Here is a 27,394-nt window from a genome sequence, read left to right as displayed (position 1 = left end):
AGAGAGAACCAGTGGTCCATGGAGCATCTGAGCATGTGATTTTTCTATAATCCCGCCAGGAGAACACCCCTTCAGTGCTGGAGACCTTTGCCTACAGTGTTTGTAATGGTCAGTCCTGCTATCCTTCCTCCATTAATGCTTTAGTTTGACCACCTAGTTGTTTTTGTTTGTTTGTTTGTTTGCTTACTGTAGTTGTGTGTGCACATGAGTTGATATTTCCACTGGAAAGTGTCTCTTGAGAGCCATATAGACGTCAAACAGCTTGCAGTGCCATAGGATAGAAATTGGAAAAAGTCAGTATTTGATAGCCAAATGCAACATGCTATTTTAAGGACTTTAAGTTATGAAAGAAAAACTAAATCTATGTGGGTATCTTTTTGGGCAGCATTTGCTTTACTTCTATGAAGATATTTCACTGCATGTGAAATCAACTATCAACTGGCCTGCACATGGTCGCACCACTGAATGTATGATGTAGTCTTCAGACTATGGAGTATAGACCAAAAATTAAATTCTGCTCTGCAATCTCATATACCCTCCAGGCATATGCTCAAGTTACAAACTTTTTGCCTTTCACTTCCATGAGAAAGCTGTAACTCAGCAGCCCACAGCCTGGGTTCAGAGTTCATCCCTTAGTCTTCAAGTTTTCCTTCTGTAGTCCTTTCTGCAAAATTTCCCCTCAAGTTTGAAATGATTAGTTCATGCTTAAGTTCATAAGGACTAGAGTAGTCAGTAGAGTCCATAGGCCTACAGCTGGTAGATAGAGTTCCCTCTGCCCATTTCCCAAGACAACAGAAGCACAGTTAATACAGTGCTGAATATAAACTAATAAATTGTCATAATTGGCATTGTTTGTTAGCTCTGACTCAGTGCAGTTAACTTGACCTCACTCCTGACATTACGTTTATGTGGCTTCCAGTCATCTCCAGCCTTGTGCGGAGCAATCTTGCATTTGCTCAGGAAAAGCACAATAGTGCACCACAAATACCTAGAAAGAAACTGCTCTGTGCTCAGTGGAGAAGCTTCATTAATGGTCTAATGTTGCATGTACCCAAAAATTCCCACCTCACTTTCCCAGCTCCTTACATGTGCTGTTGCAGCTTGAAAGTGGGATTACATTTTTGAACATTGCCCACAACCGCCCCAGCTTTGCCACTGAAAGTGCAATAAATGGGCAGAAAGATGTTCATTTGAAAGCCACTAAGAATTAAAGTTACACCTGTTCTTTGCTCACAGACTGTTTTTATATTCTTTTGGTACCATGGGCCCATGTCCCAGGAGAGAAATTATCCTATCAACCCCAAACTGAACAATAAGAAAGTGAATGTGTCAAATGTGAGGAAAAAAATACTTAAGAATTTTACTTATTCTTGGTGTTATTCTGTATTTGTGGCAGCTCTGTTTTTGTGGTTGCATTGTCTACACAGCACTTTTATGTTCAGATTGCTTAGTCAGTATGGGAAATGCTCAAACGCTGCCCATTAGCTCTTTCAAGTGTGGGAAAAAGAGTAAAACCATTTGATCCCAGTAAGATCTAAATGTGTTTTGGTCTATAGCTGAGTCAGTGGTTTTGAGTATCAATAATATAAAAAAGTCTCCAAGGGCATTTTGGTATGGCTGTAGGAAATGACCAATGCAATGATGAACATAAATCCCATTCCCTCTTTTTTTTTTTTGGTAAAGAGAGATGACAGATGTTCCTATAGCATTTTGTACCTGGGCTTGGTATTAGCTTCTTAATCAAGGAAATCTGAGTAATTTGGCTGTGTTACCATGCTTTAGCTCTTCCCTGGTTCCCACTTTAACTGAGACACATTATAGATGGAACAATCTTTGAAATGACTGATTTTCAAAGCATGATTTTGTGAAGAAGCAAAGAGCAGTTACTGCTTTAAGAGAATCTGTCACCTTGTCCTCGAGAAGAAAGGCAACAACAATCTTTTCCAATAATGGGACTGTTATCTCTCTCCTAGAATTTATCAGGCAAGAAACATATTGATCCAATTTGCAGGTTGCAGCCTGTACTTCTCTAAACACGTCGAAAATCTTTGCACATGATGATGGCCAGAACTTCTGTGTTTCATTTGCAGATGTGTACCCCCCCTTCTTATCTCCCTTGTGAGCTGTTGATCCAAGGAACCTGGAGTGGATGAAAAATTCCTGTTTCGCATAATTCATTTAAATTCTGTTGTTTAGGAGATTCTTTTACAATGTTTCTCCTCCAAGTCTCACCAGCTGTGAGCAAAAAAATAAAAATAAAAAAACACCAACAAAACAACAGGGCATGGAAGTATTTGTATCCAAAAAAATTTGGCTTAATTTAAGTTAAAGAAATCTATAAACTTTCTTATATGTATTATTTATAGTGTTGTCATTTTTTTTATATTCCCTTTGGAGCCAGTATTCTTTGTTGGCACCAAAGTGGCCCTTCCCTTTTAATCTCTGGGTCTGCTTTTTAAGATTACTGTGGGTTTAAACTGACACTTTATCCTTCTCAGAAGGATTCTCCCTGCTGTAATGATTCACTATGCTTTACTGTCATAGTGAAATAAAAATGAATGTGAAATCATTCGTTTTCTGATCGATTGAGAGTGAGAGAGATGAATCTTCCTTGTTTTTTAGAAACCATTTAAAGAAGCTACTATGGCAACCAAAATTAATGACAAACAAGGAGGCTGTTAATTAATTGTTCAGGCTGACTAGAATAAGAAAATCCTGAATCTTTGCTGAATGTATTTACTAGCATCCCAATAGCTCTCGGTTATTTGTTTGAAGAGTCAGTGCATCTTTTTTACTTATTATGAAATAAAAGAAGTTTATGATAATGGAATTGAAAGGGCGCACTTACTCTATTAGCCTTCCCCCTGTGGTCACACTGGACATGATCACTAAAGTTTGGGTCATGCTCACAATGATCCCATCTGCTGCTTACAATTTGACTAATAAAGTTGATAATTCCTTTAGTCCATTGAATGCATAAACAAACAGGAGAAGTCCCTGTCCCAACTGGATTACAGTCTACAAAGCTGATAGATGCCAAGCAAAAGTAACACTTTGGGATTCAGGAAAAAAAAAAAGGAAAAAAAAAGGTGTTTTCAATTGCTTTTTAAGCTAGATCTAGGGATACTAGCAGAGAAATGTTTATGTGTGCTAGTGGGCATTGGATGAGGGGAAGAAAACATAATCTCTGCAGGAAAATAGCAAAAACCCTTGGGAGGCCTACAGGCAGTTAAGTATATAAACTACAGGTTTCTTTACTGCTAAAGTTGGCATGTTATGCTCTGTAAAGCAGGATTGATATGTTTTCTACAACAGAAGGATCAGCCAACAAACTGATTCGATCCATAACTTATGGGGAGGCTGATCTGCTTTACTTTTTGGAATAAATTACCATTTGAGAAAATAAATACATCCATACAGAGAGTTTAGAGCGTGGAACATTTGGACATTGTTCATTTTTATGTATGCATTTAACTCGAAGATCCAGACATATGGTGGAAACGCATATGGCCAGCACCCCATAAGGTCAATTGCCATATGGCCAAAATTCTGCCTTAGCTAAGAATGTTGACAGGCGGGTAGCATCTCTGCCAGCTCAGAGTGGGGAGAGGAGCTATCACATAGCAACAGGATGCTCCTTCTCCACTCCTTTGCAGCATTGTTTACTTTCTCAAGGTGTCAGCTTTCCAGCTAGATGACAGTTGACCTTCTAAAGTGTCAGCTGTATGGAATTAGAAGTGTATGAAATATGAACTAAAGAACCAAAGAGTTCCCATTCTGACATCCTCAATGCAATTGTTGCCTCTGAATAAATTAGGAGCAGGCTCCCAAGGCTGTGACAGAGATCACAAATAGGGGACCAAAGAGCTGAGAAGCATTTCCTTTACTATAATAACTCTACTGTAAAAAGCTAACTCTAGACTACTCAAATGAAAGAATAAACTGGAATACTGGTTACAGTAGGATATTACATTTGCCCCTAGTGGGAACTCACACGGTTATTACTCCAGTGACTCTGTCCCCTGCAGATTTTGACATTTCTCTGTTATATTGAAAGGTAACACTATAAATCATTGGTGCTGTGAGTTGGCATTTCTAAAAATGGTTATACACTGTGCTCCATAACAACATGTAGGGTGGCTACGCTGTACAAAATCAGTTGCCGTCCCTAAACTTCTCACAGCTAGATATGTACATTGGGAGGGTTACCTGCTGTGTGGGCCATGTACATGATCACAGTATCCCCTTGCTTCGGCAGAACTTCAGTTAGTTCTACTTGGAGTTTCTTCCCTCTTAGTCTTGTGGCCAAGAGATCCTTATGGCTACATGTGATTTCAGCTGTGTTGAATAAGAAGTGAGACTCAGTGTCTGCTGAGAATGTAACTTCTCCTGCTTTAAAACAGACTCTAGAATATTTCCCTGCTCTCGCTGTTATTTATTCCAATATTTGCTTTTTTTTTTTCTTAATAACACTACAGCTAGCTAAAAAGAAGGAGGAAAAGAGTCCTCATTGCAAATAACAGCAAATGAATTATTTTCAGTACAAAAGCAAAGATACTGAAGGCCATTCTGTTTTCCAGGTGCTCTTCTGCTTCAGTCACCATGATATCTATACCAAACATGGTGTCATCAGTCAGTTACAGTGTGGTGGGTTCATGCATATTTAAATTTGCAAATTATGCCTGTGCAGCTCTTATTGTAGCTGTTTCTTTGTCTTTTTCCTTTTCTTCCTTCGCTAATGATTCAAAACGCTTACATGCCTAACATCACAGGGCTGTATTCTATGCTTGCCATTTGCCTTTGTACACCAATTAGGTCTTTGTAATTTAAATGATGTTTTATTTGCTGATTTGGAAGCATCTTGGTTGGTAGAATGAGGTTTTCTTCAACCTGCAACTGTTCTTTGATATAATGATTTATTAAGGTACTAGGATAAATATTGATCCTGCTAATAGCTTCTGCCTTTCCACATAATGCCTTACATTTTACTCACTGAGAGGGCCATATTCCTTTTCTCATCATCCGATTGACCATAAATGCTTTGGCTTTTCCCCAACAATTATCACACTTATCAAAGCTGTGGGTAAAAGTCAGGTCTTTATAGACTAATTAGAGAAGTCAACATGTCCAAATTGTGTACTTTACATAATACGAAGAGTCATTGGACAGCGCATAGAAATTAAGGAGTGGTTCCATACTGGTCAAAAACAGATCAGCAAATTCAGAAGAGTTATGTATATATTATTGATTAGGGCTGTCTTTTGGGGAATTACTCCATGGAGTTATATGCCATGCCTGTGATTTATTAATGGCACTTACTTATGCTTACTTTTTATTGGCATTTTCCAATGTGTTCTCCTTCATCTACCTTAACTCCCTCTTTCTTGAGAAAGCTTTCTAATGCTAATGTCTATGAGGTGGTGGTGAAGGCATTGATTTTTTAGCTCATCTGGAGCTAGTTCCTTTTGTAGTTTTCACTATCCACCTTGAAAAGTGCATTATTCCTATGGTAGCCACAAAAGCTGGAAGAGAATAAAGGACAGCTGCGTGGGGAAAAAAAAAAAAAAAAAAGGACAGGGCTTTTTTTTAAGGGATGCAAGTTTTGTTCACCAAAATGGAGCCAAATGAAAGCAGAGATGCTTTGACTGCCTGCAGACCAGATCACCTGCGTTTCCAAATGGGTGCTTAACATTATGAATGCAGCATTACTGAAATCAGCGTCGTTTAGTTCATCCTATCTTCATTTCCATTCCTATGAGTCAGGCATAGTTTCTCACACTGGGGTATGGAAAAACTGTATCATTTATTTAATGATAGTTTAAAGGAAATTCTTCTTAAGATTGAGGGCCTCAGCACTTTGAAGTGTTGCTTAGTCACTATCTCGACTGTCTAGATTCAGATAAGGTTGAGGTTTCCACAGATCAGTGTTCTAGAGTTATAACAGTAAAAACAAATTAGTAGAGGTAACTTAAGTTTTACGCTTTGTGGTTTTAGCAGATTTCTGAATATTTAGAGATCAGAGAGACTTTGCCTGTGAAGGGAAATATTGTCAGAAATGGTTGGATTGTTTTTTCGTATTCCTCTGAAAAACTTCCTCTAGTGAATATTGTTGATGACAGGATACAAAGCAAATTGGGTTCTGTTCAGAAATGTCTCATGTGCAACAACATACCCTGGAAATTCTGTCCAGAAAGCACAGAAGAAGGCAGTATGAATGCTGGCTTGGATTACTATATTTATCTCTAATTTTTTCAAGTATTAGTCTGTTCAGAATTTATTATTAGTTAACATTTGATACTTGTGTTTTATTTTGCTCCTAGTAAGAACTGCTGCTAATGAAGCTGTCACAATAATGAGATGACTTTTGTCATTCACACTGAGAGCTAGTCAAACTGCATGGAGAGAAGCAGGCATATTAAGGGCAGGAATTATCTTAACTCCAAACAGACATGCAAAATAAATCAGATTGCACCCCGAAAGTGTTTCCCGCTGTTGCCAGTGAAGGCACTAGGTGTGACTAGCTCAGAGGGAGATGTGCAGTGTTTCAGTGAGATTAACCCATGATGATGTGATATGGGGGAAGTACCCTCGGCAAGTCTTCAAAGGGGAAAAGAGACTGCTGAGAAAGCCTAGATAACATGCTTAGATTGGATCTGGTTTTCTTAGATTATCTAAGATAGCTGAGCAGAGGTGCACCTCTGTTCTCTCTGCTCAGCTGTTCTGCTCAACAACTCTAATGGGCAGCTCTGAGTATATAAAGTGGGGCCCTCACAGTTTTAAATCTGTACAGCTTCATGAAGACCAGCAGAGTTCTGCAAACTGCATCATCACAGAACCTGACAGGCAGAAAGGTAATTCTCTACCTGAACTGCAGTAGCAGTCAAGGGTTGAGGTGATATCTTACCTTAATGAGGCCTACATGATGCATGGGCTTGCCTTGTTCCAGCTACCAGGGATCTGTGGGGAGAAGGGGTCAGAGCAATCCTTGAAGAGGGGGAAAGAAGTCCGGTGTGAACGAGGTGGAAGCGACTCGCTGTGTTTGGTGCCATGAGAGCAAGGCTTGGACAGCGAGGCTCCTTGGAGTCCCTTTCACAAAACACTGCAGAGGGTTGGGTGGTGTGGCACATACTACCCAGGGCGTAGCTCTTCCTGGGAGGTGGGGTGGATGTCACAGAGGCCAACACAGAGCAGACAGAAAGGACTCCATCCCATGGTCATCACTGTCAATAGATGCCCTGAAATAATTCCTCTTAGGCAACGTGTCTTCGTCCCCAAATGTTAATTAATAATTGATCTTGTTATGTACGTAGAGAACTCTCTACAATTCAATTCTCTGTATTTATGTCTCATAAATGACTCTGCCTTGTCAGATTTTATGGTGAAATAGTAGATTCAAAATTAGCATAATGTAACAACCAAATCGTATATATAGCCTTGATCTGCAAACACTTTTGCCCATGAATAATTTGAGTTATTGCAACTGATCTCCCTGGGACTCACATATGCTTTTGCAGGATGAGAGCCACAACGTTTATTGAATTACTTTCTTTCATACGCTACATGTGTTCGAATGAAACTAATTTATCTGTCACGTATCTAGGCATTTCCCAGCATATATTATGTAATTACTTTTTAAAGTGTGGTTCTAATGAATCTGAGGCCTACATAATGTTTCCAACAGATAGATAGATAAAAATGAATCTGCATTAATGTTGAGATAAGATCTTACTTTACATGTGTATTGTAGTATTTAATGTGTACTATTATGTATGTTAGTAATAATAAATGTGTATGCATATATAGATGTGTATGGATATAAATGCAGGTATATAAATACAGGTAAGACTTCCTATCTCCATATATGTTGCACATATATACATCCTACGCATTTGAAAGCACAGACAATTGCTATGTTATTAAATTGAGTTAAACCAGCAGTGGTTAGAGCAGACATTTTACCCCCAGGAGGCAGTTCTGCTTCCTTGCTCCTGCTGGCTGGGGGTCTGTGTGAGTTACAGCATCTCCCTGCCCGCCTCTGCTCCCTGCTAGCCCAACCCAGCTGTGAAGTGTTTGCAGCAAGTGTGGAAGGATGGTTAGCCAGTGGGCAGCCCCAGGTGTGCCTGATGTGCCATCATGGTGTGACCAACCCCCCTTGGGTACACTCATGCTAGCATAACTCCAGCCCATCTATCTTCCCTTTCAACTGAACGATCAGATTCTATTTCTGGGGTTTAAGGGAAATGATTTGGCTCACAGAGACCAGCATGCTGTGTGGCTTCATGAAGAAGGAAACTCGTAAGATCCAGTTTTAATGCTTGTCCAGTGTCTCAGTGTGGACATCTGTCATCTGCTCTGTGTCAGGGTGCTGTGAATCTGGAGAAATGTTGCACTTGGTAATGTCACTGTGCTTATATATTGCTTTGCTGGAGAAAGGGAATGAAGGGAAGGGAAAATCCTCATCTGTATCCTGTGAATTTAAAAATACAAAATAAAAAGTGATCTGATACTCTTGTATTTAAATGAAACAATAAGGAGGTGTACTGAGCTTGCTCTGAGGACTTTGCTTAATGATATACAAATAATCACTGAGATTGCAGTCTTTGAAATGAGTGTGCTTTATGATCTAATGTCTAAAGATCATTAACCAACATCTGCTATTTTCTAGAAATGGCACTGAAAAAAAAGTCCCAAATATAAACTCCTTCAGTTAAATTGCCCTTTTTATATGCTGTAAGTAATGGGGAGAGAACCACAGGGAAGTTTGGAGGTGCAGCATGCATTCAGGTGAAATGAGATTGTTCTCCATCATTCAGAATTGACCTGAGAGATTACTTGGTCTCCCTTGGAAAGGAAAAAGCGGTTGTTATGCTGACTTCTTTTATTTTAAATGGACTCAGGCAGCCATGAAAGCTTTTAGGCTGTACATAGCACATTTGGCCAGAGGGCTGCCGGTGCTGGCTTTAGTGCATTACGTGCTGTCCCTCATCTCCAATGCTTGGTTCTCAGGAAGGATGTGCAGTGCTCCCAGGTGGAGCTGATTTCTGATAGCGTTGTTCAAGGAGTGCTATGCCTTCCTTCACAGGTTGTCCTTTTCACATTGCAGGGTTGTTCCTGGTCCAGGGTGCTGCTAGCTGAGAGTAAGGCTGTCCAAAATGGTCTCCAGCAGGAGGAATTCTGGGCTTGAGATAAGCTGTGTGTGGGTATCATTCCCCTCACTTATCTGGCTGTGTGACACAACTAGCGTTAGTGTAGGAGGTGAGGTAAATCAGATGCGTACATCTGTGCCTATAGACTGTGCTCATAATATATAAATACCCCACCTTCCAGCCTCTGCTCGTAAGACATCTTTATATTCATGGGCTTTTCCAATGAACTAGTCAAGCTGCTTGCAAGAGGAAGGCTTTTTAAGATTGGATCCCTTAAAAAAGATGACTGCAGATAAAAGTGCATCAGTGTGCATCAGGGATGAAATTTTCAAAGCAAGGACATCCTGTTGAGCTCTGTTTTGCCATTGTTGGCTTATATGTTCTTTCTCTTGTGTGAGATGCAGTACAAACATCTCTGTTAGAGGCCTTTTATTTCGGGGTTGATCTGAATTTAAGGTCAATAGCTTAAAAATTAGATTAAACGAAGGTGATTAAATTATACTAAGGGAGCTGCTTCAATGAAGTTCAATTTTTTTTTTTTTTAAAAACGAAACCTACAAAGCAGCATCTGCATTGGTATAGTGACAAACAGCTACCATTACAGAATACATTTCTACAAACATGTTTACAGGGCAAGATACGATCTGTGTGCACTCTGATGCCCCAATAAATGAGTCATTTAAAACTCAATAAATGAGTTTGGGGTAGCTGATTCCTCAGTGAAACAGTAAAATATTTTAGTTTATTTTTGCTCTGGGGCAAGAAGACATGTTGGGCTGGTAACACAGCCACCGATGCGTGGCTGATTGTTGCCCTATGAGATATATATATGTCTCCTCTCCCTGCACAATCACCAATCATTTAATACTTCTGTAATCCAGGAGTAGGTGTTTTTAGCACTTTTCTGGAGATACGGTAACATGTTAGACATGAGCTGGTGAAGCTAAGCAGCATTTGGTTGCATTTTTTAGTATCTGTGGTTTTGACGTATTCATTTAACCTCTTGGTGTATTCCTGTTCTCTAAAATGAGGCAAATAAAGTTTACTGTCTTCCAAAAAGAGGGTATGAGTCTGGTGATGTTAGGAAGCTCCTGAAGAGCTGGACAGTGACACCATATATACGGAGAACAGTCTAAATGTTACTAATATTTATTTGAAGTTTAGTTTTATTAAGCTAAACTTTCAATTAATCTGCCCTTAGAACCAAATATTTCCTTTTGGATATAGTAGAAGATGTCCCCACATGCACCAGATCGGCCTCAGTTGTCGTTTTCTTGCAGGCAACTGAAAAATCTGCCTTCTTTTCCCTATGATTCAGAATCCTGTGATCTGAAGAGAAAGGGGGTTTTCACAAAGAGAAATGACAGTTCCTTTAAGTTTATGTTAACATTATCACACAGGCTGAAAAGGTCAGGAAACTTGAGATTGTCTGTAGTGTCACAGGCGGTAATGTTGGCTGAGGTAAGTTAAGAAGCCAATGAAAGACGGTGGACTTGTGCTGACTTAGCACATACAGCCCCGAAGCTATATATTTAACCATTCTTGGTTAATTAATACAATAAAATTTCATTTTTATGTCTCTGCACATGCACCGCTGGGAAAATGACAACTGTTTGAGGTGGACAGAAAGAGCCAGGTGAATGTGCCCAGACTACATACTCAGACCAACCTTTTTCTTCATAAATCTTTTGTCCTTCCTGGAGAGTTGCGTCTTTAATTGTCCATTCTCCTTCTAGCCAGACAGGGCTAGCTGAATTTCTCCATCAGAAGACTACAGAGCTATGTGTCATGAGCTATAATTTGAAAAGCATGGTGTTCAGGAACAGAAAATAATGTGATAGAATAAAGGTGTTGCTAGCCTACAGAAATAGCTTCTGAGGCCAGATAATGCTCCATAGGGTGGATCGAAGTTGTTTTTTCACTAACATTTGAGTGAGCAGTTTCGCAGTTTCGAATTTGTAGATTGCATTAGAAACTAGTCTTGGATATTTTTTTATTTCTTTTTTTTGGGGGGGGGGTATGGGGAAGGGGACTTTTTTATCTTACCTGAAGTCTGTCTGTCTTATCCCTCTCTGTATGTATGTATGTATGTATTTATTTATTTATTGGTTCCACCCATAAGTCATCATTGCCATGAGCAAAATGTTACGTTATTGCATTAGCGGGAGGAAAGCGCCCATGGCCCACGGTCACATTGACCAAGGTTTTATGGCAGAATTTTAAATCCCCTAACCACGGGGATCTGTGAATTGAAATATAGACGCAACCTTGAAATGTACAGTTTCAGCATTGTTGGCTGTGATAAATATGAGCCATAAAGCAAATCTGTGCTCTGAACCAGATTGGATCAAGAATCACCGCCAAAGTCCCTTTGCTGTTTCCCTGCATTTCTCTCTCAGCATCTGGTTCTGCAGATCACTTTTCCCCATTTCAAGGTTGTATTCTTTTCTGTGCTTGGGGTAAAGGATTTGTCACATCCCAAGGGGGGCCTTTGTTTTATTTTTTAATCTATCTTGCTGTAGCTTTATTTTTGCAGCAAGTGGTTTCAGTAATCCATACTGATGAGTTGTCTGCTCTCCAGGTAGGGTTGACAGGTAGATTTATGAACCAAGAGAAGATAATCTGCTTCCACAAGGGGTCACTGGTACCAGCGCACATAGCAACTAGTTTCTGCCATGCTGCTGTAAAGGGCAGGTTTAGGCAAGCCTCTCATCACCAGGAGGGGAAAAAAAAGAAAAAGGAGTTCTTACTCTTCAGAAGATACCTACAAAGAAAAAGAGCAAAGCAGATTAATGAGAATACTTTTCAGAACTTTCTTCCTTTCAGTAGTCAGGTAGCCAGATGCCAGCAATCCTTTGTGCTATCCTTGTCTGTGTCAGGACTTCATCCTTCTCTGCTAAAATGGGATGTTCAGCCGATGTTCCTTCACTGCTTGTTTTAATGGCTGCGAGGATTGCTAGAGCTACAGACAGCGCAAAATGGAATTGTTAATTCGTCTGTAAAGCAGAATCCATACAAGTAATTAATATAATTTCTCCTGAAACCCATATGCCTGACTGCCTATTGTTAAAAGAGGTTGCCACTGGTTGTAATTTCAGGACGCTCCTCTCCTGTTTTCTGTGTGTGTGTGCAGGCAGCAGAGGTTCCTGGTGTCAGGGGACAAATCTCCCCTTTAATTTGTCAGCCTGCCCAAAGATCACCTCTGGAGAGAGGCGACTCCATTAACATGAATTAATGGAGCCCTTTCTGTAGGCAGGGCTCTGCAGAGTGCTGCTGTTTGTAATAATCAGGACATTTCGTGAGCGTGTTGTTCCTGTGTTCCTGGAGCTTTATTTCAAAGCTGATCATCTCAGGGTGTACATAGGTCCTCAGGACACTTGAAAAAACCTCCAGGTTTTTTTCTTGTTTTGGCATCCTCTCTGTGTGCAGCTCCCAGTCCCCTAAGGATAAACAGAGGAAAGCTTTTCTGTGCTATCTGGTGATAATTTTCTAAAGGTCAATGTTGTCATCCCTGTTACAGGAAATCTTACCTGTCAACTGCTGCCCCAAATGGCTAGGAGATATTTCTTCGCATTTCACTTGCGGTGGGGCTTTCCACGTGCAGCTCTCTCTGAGTCATTTCGCATTCACACGTGCCTTATGCTAATAGATTGTTTTCTGAAACAATGTGCTGCCTTTACAACCATTTTCTCTCTCATCCCCTGCCTGTCATTTGCACCAATTCCAAAATCTCTGAAATGCGTGACACAGATGCCTGACGTACTGCTTTATATTACCAACATGGTTGGGATTTTTTTCCTCTTTTCTTTTTTTTCCTGGAAGAAATGTAAGATTCGTGTGAGATGAAGAGGCGGTACTCCCAAAGACATTGTTTTCTCTCTTAGCTTTTAAAGGTCACTTTTAGAGTTGGTCAGTGCGAGGGATGAGTTTCTTGTCAGAGAAAATTCTCATTGGCATCAGTTTTGACAAACATTCACCAGGCTATTCACTAGGCTCCAGAAGGATATTGTCCGCACTGTCCTGTGAAGGGAAGGGTCTTATGCTGTGTCACATAACCACGGCCGCCCAGTCCTCTTGGCCAGCTTAGAGCTGCATTCACCTCGGAATTAGCGAGAAACAGATGTTTTCCTCAAAGGAAAAGAAAAGGAAATGGGAAAAATAGCAGCTGCCATGCGATTTCCCGTTGTGGGAAGATCCATCTAATCCATTGTGGACTTCCTGCTCACAACCTGCAAGCAAATGCTGTCCTGGGAGCTCCAGCAAATTTGTGCAGAGGTGCTTGCTGGAGATGTGTGATGGCAGATGGCAGGTTGCAGACTTCAGTGCATATTTTCCCATGGTTTCCCATGAGCTCCCAAAGCTCCAGACTATCTGCTTTTATTGTGGGAAGGGTAATTGTTGCTGCTTTACCACAACAATCTTCAAGAACTGAAATGGGTGATTTCACCACAATGCAGATTCTTTTGGTTTAGTAGGCATTTCCGGGATGGCAATGCTGCCTCTTGCCCAGCAGTAATCATATGTTGTTATTTGGGCTTGAAGAAGGAACAAAATAAAACAATAAAAAAGGGACTTTCTGATTTGGATTAAACAAACATTTATCTCCTCGAACTGGTCAGAAAGAGATTAATTGTTTTATTCTTCTGATGTGCTAATTACATGTACAGGCAAGCTCATGTAGGATTTTCCTGCATGCGCTATCATTAAAGAATGGATTACGTCTGAATTAAATTACTGTGTTTCCACCAAAGGTCTCTATGGGTCAGGATGGTTGGCAAGATTTACAGGCTAAAAGGAAGGAGGTCAATGGGTGTCAGTGGTTAAGAAATATATTGTTCTGCTCGGGGAGTTATCCTTTCCTGAGAGTCTGAATTGCTCTTTTTCTCATTCTTAGCATCTCTTCACACCCTGGCACTGCACGGACATTAATTCTCAACTACTGTAGTTCCTTGTCAGTTCTTACCCTTTCAACTACCAGAAAACATTGTGTCAAGTGCATGCTTTCCAAGTCGTGTCTCAGCTGAGGAAGCCTAAGAGATCATGATGGCAATGCTTAATTTCCCCAAATGAGATGTGTTCTTATTCCTGCTTTGTCTACTACGGTGGGGCATTGTGTTTACTTGCAGTGACTGCAGACACGATTGCTTTCTCCCTGCAATAGCTGTAATAACTGTCTTCTCCTCTGGCTATGTCAAAAAGTAGATGAGTGTGAAAAAGTGAGAAAAACATGACAAAAAGAATTGTTTCTTTGAGGTGAGGTTCATGGGCAGAAGAGACAGTGGATGTTACCTTCAGGTCAGCAGCACAGGACAACATTTTAGGAAAGAGGGAGCGGCTCTGTTATTGTTTTTAAGATGAACGGAATGAAAACTTTTAGGACACAGAGCTGTTTTTGTATTCTATCATAAGAGACTTTCTCTCAAATTTTGATTTCATAATTAGAAAATATGTATAATTGTGACACAATCTGAAAAGCTGCAGTAAACACAGAAAATTGCAGGTGTCAAATTACCTTCCCCTCTTTTCCAGGTAGAGAAAATGGATCTGTGCAAGATGGAAAAAAAAAACTGCAGACACATGAAATGTAAATGGCCACTTAACAAAAATTAAATACATAAATACCTAAATGTCTGCTGATTTCTAATCAGCTGCCTGTTTAGGTAGCATACAAAGGAAAAGCAGGAAATTGTAAGCACCATTTGAGACTCTCTTCTCTAAGCCATATTAGTTGCATTATTACTGTAATTAACACATTCTCTAATACAACCAAATACACCAGAGACTGCTCCAGGCTCTCGGCTTTGGGACAAATGACTGCTCTGACTGAGAGCCAGCAAAGAGGCATGGGTTTCTCTTGTGGTCTCCTGGGTATCAGCATTCCCAGGGATTGGGCGAGATGCTCTGTCATGTCTGGAGTGAAGCCAAGGTTTAAGAGAGAAGCCACACAGCCTCCTACTGTGTGGTCCTGACCTCTCTGTGTTCCTGGAACACAGACCTGGTTTCCTTGTCAGCAGTGCCGACAAACCAGTCACCTAGGGGGACATCATAATAATTATGAAGCACCTGCATTGAGCAGTCTGACAATTTTCACTTGGGTGAAACTCAGTGCACCTTCAGGAGGACCCACCAGTCTGTCCCCACCTGAATGCTTGCCCTTGAGGCTTTCCATCCTGGCGGTCACATGAAGGAAATCACAGTGAGACTTTGGTGACTCACATGGTTCTATCAGATTGTATTGAGTAGTTATTTACAGAGAGGGTGAATGAGTGAGTAGCTGCCAGACAATTTGTAATGTGTGTTGCTGTAAAGCAGAAGATAAGCAAACATTTCCTATCATAATCTACTTGCTCAGGCATGTGCAATCTTGCCGTGATTTTTCCTGGTGCATGAAGTACTTTGTGAGAGAGGACAGAGAGGTGGCTGGGAACACTCTTCTGACCTTGAATTTGCAGCTATATGTTTACCTAAACTTATATTTTTCTCTGAATGCTGTTTTGCCACGTGAGCACTTGCTGCAACAGAAAGGGGGAGGAGAAAACTACATGGTTGTGAAGAGAAGAAGTGGACCGTAAACATTTCTCTATTATTATGTTGTCCATATCTTTGGGAATCCTGCTGATGGGAACTTTCTCTGGAGTCAAGATGTCTGTCTTTCCAAGCCGAACCTCACACTACTGTCTGGAGAGGGAAAGAAATGAAGGGATTTATGTAGAATCACAGGCACTTACACATAATCTGGGAGTCCTTCAGTTCTGTCTTGACCATAAATGTGACTAGGGAAAAAGGGCAAAGTGAGTCAGAAAGGAATGTGGAAATTTCTTATAAACGTCCACACTAGAGCCACGAAACATGAGGCTTCATATATTTCTATTGCAAAATTTCCTGTAATCATACAATCTTCACACTCTTGTTGTCTAATATGTATAGAATCACAAAATCACAGAAATGTTGAAGGCAGGCATCTCTGGAGATCATCTGGTTCAACTGCCCTGCTTAAAGCAGGGTTACCCAGAGTGGGCTGATCAGGGCCTTGTCCCATCGAGTTTTGAAGTTCTCCAAGGATGGAGATGCCACAACCTCTCCAGACAGCCTGTGCCAATGTTCAGCCACACTGGCAGTAAAAAACAAACAAACAAACAAAAAAAAAAACAAAACAAAACTTATTTTCTTAAGTAGGGACGAATTTCTCTGTATTTCAGTCTGTACTCACTGCCTCTTTTCCTGTTCCTGGGTACCACTGAAAAGAGTCTCTCTCCATTTTCTTTACCTGCTTCAGACATTTATCTGCGTGGGTAAAATACAATCATAGAATCATAGAAGATACTCCTGAGCTTTCTCTTGTCCAAGATGAACAATCCCATTTCTCTCTTCCTCTCCTTAAATCAAGGATGCTCCTATCACTTGGTCATCTTGGTGGTCCTTTGGATGTAAATCCATGTCTCTTGCACTGGGAAGTCAGAACGGGATGCAGATGGATAGTCTGGACACATAACAAGTTGGATACTTTAGACATACTCATCTAAACCATTTCTGAAACTTTTTGTCTTAATTCTATATGACCAGAAATCTATCTTGACTGTGTGTAGTGGCTCTAAGAGTCCTTTTCTGATTTCAAAAACTCATGGATTAATTGATGTGGAAGAGAATTCTTGAGAGATATAGTCCTCGAGAGATTGAGTGCTCACTCAAAGCAGAGCCAACCTCTAAGTTAATTGAGGTCCCTCAGGTCTGTGTCCTATTGAATGTTGAAACTAACTGTGGCAACACCATAGCCCCTCTGGTCTCTGCTGCATTGCTCTCATCAGAGAGGAGATTTTGTGAGTCCAGTTGGACTTTCCAGTGGCACAGCTTACCACTGCTGACTCTTTTCCTTTCACTGCACACTCAAAGAGGGGTCTGGCTTCACTCTTAGTCTAATCCAGCTCTGCTTATGTGCCATTCGCACCAGCTCATAGTCTCCACTGGTCTCCCTCCAGCTTCTCTATATCTTTCCTTGTACTGGGAGGCACGAAACTGGGCACATCATTCTAGATGTTGTCTCATCAGGGATGTACAGAAGAGAACAAGCATTTTCCCTGGTCTGAAAGCTGACACACTTAATGCTGAGCTATGTAATGTGTGCTGGTACTTCCACAGTGTCCTCCACTATGTATCACTTGGCATTTACTAGCACTGACGTTTCTTTTTTTATTGCGTTAGCTTAGTTTAGGTCTCTCTGAAGTCTCTCACAAACCTCTTAGACGATAAAAATAACTTCCCGGTAGCTTTCATTATCTTACAGTCCTCATCATGCACATGCTTTCCAGTTTCCAGTTCTGTAGTATATTTATGGAATGCCATAAGACAGGAGGAAATCTCAAAGAACTATGAAATCTCTCTCTCTCTCTCTCTCTCTTTTTTTTTTTTCCAAGGTGGAAGCTAGTGATTAAACATGATTCTTTTATTCTCTCTCATGGCCATTTTTCATCTATGACACTATGCTTCAGTCAGCCATGGCTTATTAGATTCTTTATTAGGTTCTTGTGTGACAATTCATCAGAGACCTGTTGGAAGTTGTCCGCTGCATTGTTGCAGGGTGTCTGTCACAGACAAAGAAATGATTCTGGCAAGTGCTGCATAGGGAAGGAAAAGTTTGTATCCACATGAAAGCCTTACAAGGAGCTGATTTTAGACTCAATTTTGTGACACGTGATATCTTAACTTGTTCTTTGTTACTTTGGGCAGAGGCTTCGTCTGATGTTTCTGGAAGTTTCTTATGGCATGGCATCTCCTTCCTTGTGTAATTATCTTTAGGAGAAGGATGCCACAAACAGCCACTTGAGTCCACCTGTAGCATGACCATTTCCAAGATTTCTTTTGGCCAGAAGGTACTTCTGAAGAGTGTTGAAGTGTTGCAATAAGGAAATATTACACTTTTTCAAAGGCTATCTCACGAATGAAGACTCAATTCTCAGGGACACTACAAAGACACGTCATTGAAATATTGGCAGGTGATCAGTGGACACAGAAACTGTGGACTATTCAGATGCGTGAGCTGACCTTTTGATGTTGAATAAGGTGAAGAGTCCTTGAAAGTGAGGACTGGTTGTTTGGTATAACAGGAAAAGGAATTTGAAGATGAACAAAATGACAGTGAAGTGTGAGACTGGGGAATGATCTCTGCAGCAGCCTTGTGGATCAATATACCATCAGGACAGGACTGAATTTGTCAGTGGACAGAAAAAGGATGTTGCAGTAATTGAGACATGAGCTGATGAGATCCTAGATAAGAATTTAAAAGTAGGGCTGAGAGTGAGAGGTGCACCTGAGAGACGATAATTGGAAGGAATCTGCAAAAAGTACATCCACAGAGCAGGCAGGGCTCGGGGTGCATCTTAGCCTGCAGAAGGTTTGCTCCAGACAGCTCAGCCATCAGCAGGAGTGGAGACGCAGGGCTTTGATGTGGGCTAGCTATTCTCAGATGGTCCATTAGGGTTCAGGTGTTGCTGCCACTGGATTTCACTTCTGCTTTGCTTGTGATCTCTAGATATAATTCTTTGGGGGGAAAAGTGCTTCTGAAGCTCTAAGAAATTGTTCCTTTATATGTATTTTTTTCCTTTGGGCTCTTTTGCCTGTGCGCACATAAATGGTTGCTGTTTCCAACGTCTATGGCTTGGCAGTTTCTCAGATCTCATTTAAGCTTGCTACACCTTCCCTTTCTTTCTCCTGATGCTGAAGTCACAGGCGTGGCCCTGGTAAATACTGAATAAAAGTGAAAAAAAAAAAAAAATAGAGATGTTAAAAAATTCCAGAAGAAAACAGAATTTGTGCAGGAAATTAAAAAAGCAAAACCCAAACAACATCACCTCCCCAAGGCAAACAGTAAAATCAAGTAAAAAATATCGCCAGAGGTGGAAAATACCAATCGCAGTCCTGAAGGACATGAGACTGGGAGGCAGGGAGAAGCAGTAGGGTATAACACAGGCATGCTGTCCCAGTAGATGCTCACCGTAGTTAACCACCATGCTAGCTGAAGGGCAGGGATTCGCAGTCCTCCTCAGAGAGGGAAAAGCTGCACCTGTTAAGGAACAATACTACCTTACAGCAAGTCATAAATATAGCCATGGGGTTAGTACTCTTTTTCACTTGCAACAGCATAGGAATGAGTCTGGTTTACATCCTTTGGCACGTATGTGACACGCTTGTTGAACATGAAGATTTTTATGAAGGTAGAAGCTTTAGAAATACAAAACAGTGGGTTACTCATGGGGACAATCACCAGCCACCATTTAGAAATTCTTCAGTACATCTACTATGAATTACTTCACACAGAAGCCTGAAAACTTTGCTTTAACCTTGCTCCTTCAAGTGCAGTTTCTAGGGAGCCTTAGTAAAGCTTGTGCTCCAATACCTTTCTAAGTGAACAAGTAGACAAAATCAGAGGGATGCAGCAGTGCGAGAAATGTCGCCCTTGACATTTAGACTTGAATTAATCTGCTGTGACACTAGTAGCATTTGTTGATGACATAGAGGGAAGATGTTTGCAGGGGTGGGTGTGATCACAGATGTCATCTGGTTTTAAGGCTTGTGCCTTGGATAAACCAGTTTCCCTGATTTCACATTGCTGACGGAAGTCCTTGTAACAGAAAGTTTGTCAGGCTGCATGTTTCAGTCCACAGCGGGTGGTGCAGTACATGTTTTGTATTACTGCTCAGCCACATGTTAACATCTTGTGTAGGAACATTCCAATGTGAGAGGGTAACTGCATCCCTTGACTGTCCAGTTCTTCATCCATGACACATTTCTCTGATACAGGTGCATGCTGGCAAATAGTAGATGGAGGCCAAGAAACAGTGACAAAATAGGTTTTCTCATTAACTCTTAGCAAAGTGTTTGTCCTGTAAGAAGAAGGCAATTAGAGCCATTCCTAATCACAGAACTATGCAAGTTCAGCTGATCGCATAAATGGATTATAACAAAATTCACAGGTAGCCAATGAAGGGCTTTCTGCTTTGAAAGCGAAGAGACCATGCCTGCCTTCTCAGCTCCTCTGGGATGGGGGGAAGGTGCCAGGGGCTTATGCTTCCAGGTATTTTTCTACATTTCTTTTTACATTTCTTCTTTGCCCTGTAGCTCTGAAACTTCGGTATCAGACATGGCCTTCACTCTCAACCTTGACATTTTCATTTTTTAAAGCTAAGACTCAGCAGCATTTGGTTTTGCCCTAAGTCTTAAAAGGGAAAAAAAGAATAAATCCCAAACCAAACGCAGGATGAAGTTTGATGAATTCTCTGCAATATATCATTCCAAATATGAGAGTCAGATGTCACCAACTGGGATTATATGTCTTGAAAACTCTGGCAGTTTTACATGTCAGGGAAAAAAATAATTTCATTCTGTTAGCCTTGTCCTGTGCTATTTCATTTAGCTTTGGATCTGAGCAAGCTAGGAAAAGCAAGTGTATGTACTTGGCCTACACAAGCACACACTTTGGTGGTTGGATTAATTTATTTGCTGTAATTTATTTGCTCTGCTGCTTTGGTGAAATGAATGTTTATTGTACTACTTCTGATGCTTTGGTTGGTTTTATTTTTATTTATTTATTTATTTTTAAACAAGGAAGGATGGAAATATTGGGTAAAGCTCCTAGATAGAGCACAGTATTCCCAGTCCACCTGGGAGCCGTGTACTGCCTCTGTTACGAAATGTCCTGGGGGATGAATGGGTGTCTGTTGGAACTGTGCTCCGAAGTATCTTGAAATTACACTGTTTCCTTGACTGTCCTCTGGCAGGGCTTGATATGGTCAATCTGTGTGTCTGCACCTCAAACACCAGCACTGTGTGAGTCCTCCCCATCACTCCCTGTAGGATAGCCTGGTACCTGCTCCATGCTGCATGGCTTGTGCTCCTTTTGTTAGTGCAGAGACCGGAGATGGAGGAGGAAGCAGATGTAGGTCACCTCTGAAAACAGAAAGAGCTTTTTACACTTCCTCCCCCTCTACCCCACCTCTCCTCCAGGTTTCACTGTAAGAGCAGGAATCTGACTTCCCAGAAAAGCTGGCTTCTCTTGAAAGAAGGTGAGCCCAAAGCAGGCACTCTGAGTGAAGGTGACAGTGTTTGTTTCCCCATCCAGGCACTGATTTCAAAGCTGAAGGAAGTGATTATAAGCATTAAAAGCCAAGCCTCATGGAAACAAACTGCAAAACTCAGACAACTGCTACAATCCAAGAGTCCTTATTTCCTGAGTCTACCCTCATACAATGAAGTATACTGAAATGTAGAGAGCTTGAAAAGTTCTCATTAATAATTACCCTGTGTTTTTAGGTATTTTTAGAACAGGCTGCCCAGGAGGTAATGGAATCAATGTCCCTGGAGGTGTTCAAGAAACCTGTAGATATGGGACTGATGGACGTGGTTAGTGGGCAATACTGGACGGTTGGACTGGATGATCTTAGAAGTCTTTTCCAACATTAGTGATTCTGTGGTTCTGTGATTCTATGATTTATTGAAAATCTTGTAGGATGTGTAGAAGCATCACAGATTTCCTTAATATCCAAGGAACTCTGTGGTCTTTGGTCTTTAGCTGGTTGAATACACAAGGAGTGAAGCCTTTACGCCTTACTTTCCAAAAAAGACTTGAAATTAATGGGTAAAACTCTAACTACGTTAACAAGAGCCCTCTAACTCTGTTAACAAAGGCCATCTAGTCCCATGTAGGTGTATTAAAACCCCGCGGTGCAGGGAAGAAGGCAGACAGAGTGGGAACCTTCCTGCGTGTTTAGAAACCTGTTATACTTTGATGCTATTTTCTGAATGAATGAAAAGGTCAAGGATAATTGCTGCAGAAAAAGCCATTTATCATCGTGCTTGGGCAATACAGGGGGTGTCCTAAGAGTCCAGATTTGCAGAATTGCAGCTCGTACACCTGACACATTCAGGGTCTGCTCACAGCTTGCTTGGAGCCCAGACACACCGCTGTGTTCTGGCATTTGTAGTGGCTTTTAAAAATGGCATACAGCAAGCTCTGTTCCCCACAGCCATCCTCTCTCCCAGTAAAATCCTGGAGGCTTGGGCGGAGATAATGCGTCAATCAGTGAGACTTTGAAAGCAGGGATTGGCCATTGTGCAGCTGATTGCACAGAGCCTGAGCATGAGCGCAGGCACACATCCTGCTGATGGCCTTGAATAACAAGAGGTAAGGCTTAGGAAAGCCTGTATCCCTGTGGTTCTGCTGACCGGTTTTTTCCCCAAAGTGCTGAGAGCAGGTGTGGGATTGAAGGGATGCAACCAGAGATGGTAAGCACCGAGCTCTCAGTCTCCAGAAATAATCCAGTGGCATCTAGCTAGTGTATTTACCTCTGGCTGCATTTACCCCTGTGGCAGAGTGCAGACAGGAAAGGTGAATTTGACCCAAGTAAAAAGAGTAAAGCATCCTCTCTGCCCAGAAGCACCCCAATCTGCTCAAATGACCCTCCTGACCCTCCAGCACATCAGGGTATACAGACAGCTTCTGCTGAGCAGATGGTGCGAGGCAGAGGGGAGCAGGAGGAGAGCAATAGTAAATCTCCCCTGCCTCTCCTGCTCCTCCTCTGTGGGGTTTCATCTGTGTTTCCATCTAAGGAGCTGCACACACAGCCCCAGCTCTGCTTGTGGTCTTGTATCTTCTGGGAACCCAACCACAATACCACATGCCTCCAGGACATTCTTCTGGATGAAGAACTTGGCATACCTTTGTCCCCAAAATACAGTTTGTATTTTTGGTAAGAATCATTTTCTTATAGCTCCTTCTTAGTCTTCTTCTTCTTTTTCTTTTCTTTTCTTTTCTTTTTTCTTTTTTTTTCATTTTTCATTTATTTTTCCTTCTCTTATGTCTCCCTCCCAGGCTGGAATAAGCCAAATTACATCTGAGTTCTACTCTACACAGCATGGATTTGAAATTAGCAAAATGAGTTAGTCCATTCCCAGTTTATTAAAAAAATGTGTTTTTTTTTCTTTTTTCTGGGGCTGATAAGGATACCAATTAAAAGCCATGAAGTCTATTTTAATAATAATGCTAAATGGGACACTTCATGAACTGAAGATTCATCAAGCAAAGAAAAAGCGATTTATTGTAGTTTATTAAAATGAGTCCAGGATTCTTTAAAGAGCAGAGTACTTACAGTTTTTGCCTCTTGTTTTGAAATTTGTTTTTTTTTCTCGCTCCTCATTTAAACAAACTTCCTGCAAACAGCCAGGAGGCAGTTCAACAGCTGTTCTGTGGACTGAAAGCAATAGGATATTTGCTTGAGGACACAGTAGAATAGGGTGAATTATATGCGGCGAAGAAATAATTTATTAGGTTGGCCCCATTTCTTTGTCATTTGTCTGTGAACAGATCACGATTTCTGCAGTGCTGTTTGTTTTTCAGCATTTGACATGTGAATCCATAAATAAACAAATTTGACTGCTGAATTTCTCATGGACTTTAATCACATACATCCAAATATTCAGCGCGTATTGTTTTTGCTCTTTTAATTGGACATGTACTACTGACTTCCCTCCTGGAGCTGAATAGGATTTAGTGATCTCTGGAGGAAATTAATTTGCAAAAAATCAAAATATATTTTCCATGAGACTTCTGTGGGATCATTTTAGAATTTCAGAAACAGTTCCAGCCACAGACTTTTACCTTCAAATGTAGGGGGAATGGGAAGCAAACTGCAAGAGATTAGCAAACCAGTCAAAACAAATGTATTTCTCTTCTTTTGGACAAATGTAGGGAGAAAGTTGATTCAGACAATAGCTATGAAAGGTGTAGCTGTCATATCCAACAAATACACTCACAGGTGCAGTGATCATGGTTTACAGCAGTTTTAAAGTTAAAAGCGAGAGGGTTTTATTGATAGTGTCTGTAAACAGCGTTACGCTTTTCACTCATGTCTAAATGTCATGTGCATATTAAGTGCCTATTCTCCTGGCACTGAACATGATTTAGGAAAATTTATATTTTCATTTGCATGGAAGGAAATCAGTAGAAGACGGGATGATCTGAAACGTGTAGACTTTTCTAGCTGAAGGAACCAAATTACGGAAATGCAAAACTAGTTACCTGCTTCATTAAGAAGCATGAGTGCAGACGATTTTTATGAAAAAAGTTATGGGAAGCAATTGGCTAGAGAGTGATTGCAGGAGATAGGCTGTGTACTAATTGGCTTGTTCAGGATGTACACAAAATCCGATTTACCATTCGTCTGTAGCTTTTGTAAATGATAATATTATGGCAATTAAAGCATGAATCACTTTTTCTGCGGCGTTGTGATATTAACTTAAAGTGATCATCTGGGTTTAATTCGGATCTAAGAAGAAGCGATTTATTTTAAAATGCTATCTTTCAAGTCTCATTTCCTTTCCTTCTCTCTGAGTGTCTATTCTTTGTTATAGATTGTGGGTTCTTATGCTCTGACTGCCGATCCTAAGGGCGACCATACCAACAGATTTTCCTCATAACCTGTCTGGTTTTTTTTTCCCCTTTTCTTTCTAGTGGCCATAATTCCACTGTATGTAGCACTTGCAGACGTTTTCATTGTGCCTTTTGTAAATGCTGCTTCCCATGTGGATCCTACAGTGATGCATGTGTGTTTGAGACAGGCTGGGTACCAACCAGAGGAAACGAATGCATGAGTTTTTTACTCAGAAGGTGGTGAGGCACTGGAACAGTTTGCCCAAGGAGGCTGTGGATGTCCCATCCCTGGAGGCATTCAAGGCCAGGCTGAATGTGGCTCAGGGCAGCCTGGTGTAGTGGTTGGCAACCCTGCTCATAGCAGGGGTGTTGAAACTACATGATCATTGTGGTCCTTTTCAACCCAGGCCATTCTATGTTTCTATGTGATGCCGAGGTGTTTCAGGATGTAGTTCACTATAGGGGGAAACTGACTAGAATGTAAAGAGAATCACATTGTGAGATATTTTACCCCAGAGGTTGGAGAGAAAAGTGAAATTCTCATCTTTAAAGGTTGGATTTTTCCCCCTTGTGCTTCATCTATTTCAGTTTCAATTTGCTGAGATTTCCTCTGCACACAAAGCAATTATTTCTCTCATGTCTACATAACTGACCAGGGGGGTTGTATAAAAAGGGATCTTCTCCTTGGCCTCACACCCTGAGGGTCTCCATGCAGGCTGGTGCTGAAACACTCTGTTAGCTAACTGAGGGGAGAGGGATCTGCAAGCTCCAAATTATTAGAACACTCATATTACATTGGCTTTACAGAAATTTATCCTTGGAAATGGGCTGAGGATTGATGGAATTTTAAAGCTTTTTTTTTCTTTATTCTCAGTGCAAGTGAAGAAATGATGGATTTGGTCTCAGCCCAGCCTTCCAGGATAAGGGGGAATGAAATTATGTTGAACTGGCAACAGAAAAATAAAATAAAATCTGATTTTTCTACAAATAGATAAAATGTTTCTCACGGTTTGTAAAAATTGCAGTGAAAAATGAGCTGAGACATGGAGATGGCGTGACTTATGTTTATAAATATTCGTATTTCATGCTGAGAATTCCTTCAACTGTGTACATGCATTTAAAAATAGCTGAAGATTTAAGAATCATAGAATCATAGAATGGCTTGGGTTGAAAAGGACCATAATGATCATCTAGTTTCAAGCCCCTGCCATGGGCAGGGTCACCAACCACTAGACCAGGCTGCCCAGAGCCACATCCAGCCTTGCCTTGATTGCATCTGACTCCAACAAAGTAAACTCCATGGATTAAACTGATGATAGAAACTAATTCCTGTTGATGCAGGACAGAGTGGACAGTTGTTCGCTGTGTCTGTGTTGATCCTGAGTCCATTTTCCTCAAACCTGCTCTCACAAATTGATGCTGCATGTTGCAAACCTCTTACTAACACTTGCCTTTGTGGCCCGTCATGGCTCAGCCGTACAGTGATCTTAACAGACTGCAGTCTGAATAAGTGTTTTTCTAAGCTTGTTTATTTTAGTCATTCAAAGTTCTCAAATAGAGCAAAATGAAAAAAAATAATACTATGTAGTTTTTTGAACTACTGACCAAAAACATTGTGCTGATATTCAGTCATATGTCTGATTTCTTCCATATTTGTTACATTTAACCACTTCCATGCATCCTTGCTCTTTTCTTTCTCCTCCCCTTTCCTTGCCAAGCCACTGCCAAGCATGGAAGCTCTTCTTCCTTCCTGTCTCCTCCCAGCTTGTGTGCATTTTGCACATTCTCCCTCCATTCTCCCCTTCTGAACATCAACTGAATTACTATGAATTACTTGCTTATGTTCTGTAGACATTCCTAGGATACTACATATAAACAACATAGACCAACATGGATCACATATGGTTGGGGTTATCAGGGCCCTCTGGGTCCCTCTGCTCCAGCTCCTGCCCCAGCAGGGACACCCAGAGCAGGGCGCCCAGGGCCACGTCCAGGTGGCTCTGGGAGATCCCCAGGGAGAACCCACACCTCTGGGCAGCCTGTGCTAGTGCTCCGTCACTGCACAGCACAGAAGGGCTCCTGGTGTTCAGACAGAAGAACCTCCTGTGCTCCAGTTTGTGCCCACGGCCTTGGGTCTTGGCACCGGGCACCACTGACAGAGCCCGGCTCTGGCCTCTGGCACCCTCCCTCAGGTATTTACAGGCATTGATGAGATCCCTCTGAGTCTTCTCTGTGATGTATCCAGTGCTTTACACTGTGTCAGCAGGGCTTGTTAAGAGTTAAAATACTACAGTTTGCTCAACTGAAACTCTTTGGAAAGCAGAATTTCTTTTTCTTTCATCCCAAACACTCATTACTTTCTGTATCTTACCTCCTCTGAAATAAATGGCTGTGCTTTCACTGGCTTCAGCGGGGAGATATCTGATTACCTGACTGTTTTCAAATATGCCTGGAGGTCACAGCAGGAACCATTTTTCAGAAAGGTTCAGATTCCACCCCAAGCCCTGAGTGTACACCCAGGGGTTTCAAAAGGATACGGCAGAGAAGGTTAAGCTATCCAGAAGTCCTCCTATAAATATTGATGAGGGAGCTGTGGGGAGCTCCGCGTTGCTGAAAGATGCTACTTTCATTTGGAAAAAAAAAAAAAAAAAAGCAACAAGGGAATGCAAACTGAATTCTTTTGAAAACTCAGCCATGTTTGTGAGTTCTGAGCACCTGAGAATGCGATGCAGAGCAGGGAAACGCTTTATTGATAATGCGACCGTGATGAAACCTCCGCAGAAGAACATCGGTCTGCAGCAGAGGTGCATTGGTGCCTGTACGGCTTGTT

General features: G+C 41.2%; 1 protein-coding gene across 13 annotated transcripts in view; it reads left to right on the top strand.

Moving 5' to 3' along the window:
* The window catches only part of ENOX1 (ecto-NOX disulfide-thiol exchanger 1), a 366,488-nt gene that overhangs the window by 118,880 nt on the left and 220,214 nt on the right, over nt 1-27,394 (top strand). The window contains exon 1 of one of the 13 annotated variants that reach the window (XM_046898679.1): nt 6,993-22,885. The exons of the other annotated variants lie outside the window; for them this stretch is intronic. The gene's annotated coding sequence lies outside the window, so the exon portion shown is untranslated. Of the gene's footprint in view, nt 1-6,992; nt 22,886-27,394 lie in introns of those variants that run through there. 13 annotated transcript variants of the gene reach the window in all.

This window comes from Gallus gallus, chromosome 1 (assembly GCF_016699485.2).
Source record: "Gallus gallus isolate bGalGal1 chromosome 1, bGalGal1.mat.broiler.GRCg7b, whole genome shotgun sequence".
NCBI lineage: Eukaryota > Metazoa > Chordata > Aves > Galliformes > Phasianidae > Gallus > Gallus gallus.
Note: the sequence above shows the minus strand (reverse complement) of the source record. Positions and strands in the feature narration are given on the sequence as shown.